Consider the following 2,804-nt stretch of genomic DNA (forward strand, 5'->3'; position numbering starts at 1 on the left):
TTGGAGGCAGAGCACAACACAATGTTGCAACTGCCCAGCACGTTAGTACGACCAACTGTTTATTTCCTCGGTACACATATAATCTGGCTAATGTTGAAGAAATCATCTATACATCAGACGTCCTCGTTAAAATTGAAAAGATGAACTTGCTTAATTCTTATTTACTGATTTTTGTTTAAATTTGAACCAGAAAAATAATCCAAATTTCTTAGTACAGATTTTATCAGTTCTTTGTGAAATACAAAAATCTTCAGACGGTGTGATTATAGTAAAAACACACAAAATGCTGGAGGAACTCAGACAATCTTGCAGCATAAGTAAAGATATATTATTAACATTTCAAGATATAAGCAAAAGTACAGGAAGGTGACAGAATACAGACTGAAGAATGGAAGGGGGAGAAGTTCAGACCAACAAAAGGTGTTCATTAGATATGATAAGAGGAGAGATGAGAATGGATTTTGGTCCTATCAAAGGAGATGGAAGGAAAAGGCGAGTTGGGGGAGTGGATACACAACTGGGGTAAGGGCAACAGGGGGAAGAAGAAGGGAGGAGGGAGTTTAAGAGAAACTGGAGAAGTTGACAATAATGCACTGCCAGACTGAGACCATCTGCAAAATGGAGGAACAATAGCTAATCTTTCATCTGGGCATTACAACTGGATGGCATTTGTCTGGCTTTACAGGGCAAACAAAGGAAAACAAATCTCTCTTCTGATCAGTATTGCTGGAGTCAGGCTCATTTACTTTGTTTAGTGCTTTTTTCCTTTTTCAAACAATGTGGCTTTCACTCTACCACCATCAAAGCCCTCACCTGCATATCCTCTATTACCCACACATCTGCCCTGGTCCTCTCTGCCCCCATGTGCAACAAGGATAAGATTCCTCTTGTCCTCACCCAATATTCCACTAGCCTCCATGTCCAAAATATCCTACTACATGATCCCACCACCAGACATGTATTGCCCTCTCTTCCTTCAACAAGGAACGCATCCTTCGTAACTCCCGTATCCACTCCTCCCTCCACAAAAATCTCCCTTGGCACCTACCCCTGTGACTGCAGGAGATGCTCCATTTGCATCTACATCACTTCCCTCGCCATCATTCAGAGAGCGTAACAGTCCTTCCAAGTGAAGCAGCATTTCACTTGTGAATCTTCAGGGGTCATGTGCTGCATCTGATGCTCCTGTTATAATTGCTTCGACATCAGAGAGACTAGATGAAGACTGGGAGATTGCTTAATTGAGCACCTTGGCTCTGTTGGCCATAAAAATGTGGACCTTCCAGTTGCCACCCATTTCAATTCCCCATCCCATTCCCTTGCTGACATGTCTGTCCATGATCTCCAAATCATGTCCAGACTGAGACCACCCACAAAATTGAGGAACAACACCTCATATTCTGACTGAGCACCCTCCAACCAGATGGCATTAATTTCAGCTTTTCTGGTTTCTGTTGAACCCCACCCCCCCCCCACCCCTTTCCCCATTGCCTTTCCCCCAGCTCTATCTCTCTCTTTCCTTCTCCCTCTCTCTCCTTTCACAGAGACAAAATCAATTCTCACCTTTCCTCTCATCATATCCAATTAACACCTTTTGGTTTGGACTCCTCCCCCTCCCATTCTACCGCCTTTCTCTCTCCACTCTTTATCCAGATGACTTCCTGTGTTTTGCTTATACATTGAAGAAGGGCTCAGGCCAGAAAATGTCGGTAATACATCTTTACCTCCTATGGATGCTGCAAGTCCAATTGAGACCCTCCAGCATTTCTGTGTTTTATGTTTACTTCCCTTCTTGTTGTTGATAGGATGTTGACAAAAATGGAAAATGACAATGTTTTTAGTTCACAAACTAAACCTGTATTTCATAGAAGATGAACCCCAGTCCTCTGACATCTCCTCATGCCTCCCACTGTAATATGACCCCACCACAATCACCAGCCCCTTGTTTCTCTGGCCTTATTTCCAGGGAAACTCCTCCTTTCACCAGCTTCCCAGCAACCCAATTACACATGATTTCTAAAAGCAGGACTGTCTTGGTAAATCCATTGCTTTGTCCTTGTCCCAAAAACTAACTGCTTCTAGCATTGCCATTATTTATTCTCTCCCCACCCAGTCTTTTCTTTCTTGTGTCCATGACATTCCTTGTGCCACTCTTTCTTTGATCATTTCAACTGTTGGTTAGTGCAATCCCTTCACAGCACCAGTGGTTCAGGAATGGGATTTGAATCCTGTGCTGACTGAAAGGAGTTCTTCCAGTGTCTGTGTGTGTTTTCCCAAGGGGCTCCAGTTTCCACACATCATTTGAAACAATTCAGGGATGTAGGTTAATTAAATGTAAATTGGGCGGCATGGATGACTGGGCCAAATTGGCTTGTTACTGTGCTGTATGTCTAAATTAAAAATAATGTCAGAATGGCTGAGTGGTCTAAGGTGCCAGACTCAAGGAATAAAGTCCTTCAATGGTAAAGTGGCTGTTCTGGTCTCCAACTGGAGGCATGGGTTCAAATCCCACTTCTGACATTGAGTTTGAGGTGGCGTGGTTGGCGTAGCGGTTAGCGCAAAGCATTTAAAGCGCCACGATCAGGACAGAGTTTAAATCCCATACTGTCTGTAAGGAGTTTATCTGTTTTCCCTATGTCTGTATGGGTTTTTCCTTGGTAATCTGGTTTCCTCACACCATTTGAAATGTACTGGGGGTGTAGGTTAATTGGGTGTAAATTGAGTGGCATGGGCATGTGGGTTGAAATGGCCTGTAACAGTGCTTTATGTCTAAATTTAAAACTTAAAATTTTCCAAACTGATTC

General features: G+C 43.0%; 1 non-coding gene across 1 annotated transcript; it reads left to right on the forward strand.

Moving 5' to 3' along the window:
- Positions 1–2,406: 2,406 nt before the first annotated feature.
- Positions 2,407–2,520, forward strand: trnal-caa (transfer RNA leucine (anticodon CAA)). The gene is made up of 2 exons: positions 2,407–2,444; positions 2,475–2,520. It is a non-coding gene; the product is annotated as a tRNA-Leu (tRNA).
- Positions 2,521–2,804: the final 284 nt, after the last annotated feature.

Source organism: Narcine bancroftii, chromosome 9 (genome assembly GCF_036971445.1).
Source record: "Narcine bancroftii isolate sNarBan1 chromosome 9, sNarBan1.hap1, whole genome shotgun sequence".
In the NCBI taxonomy this organism is placed as follows: Eukaryota; Metazoa; Chordata; class Chondrichthyes; order Torpediniformes; family Narcinidae; genus Narcine; species Narcine bancroftii.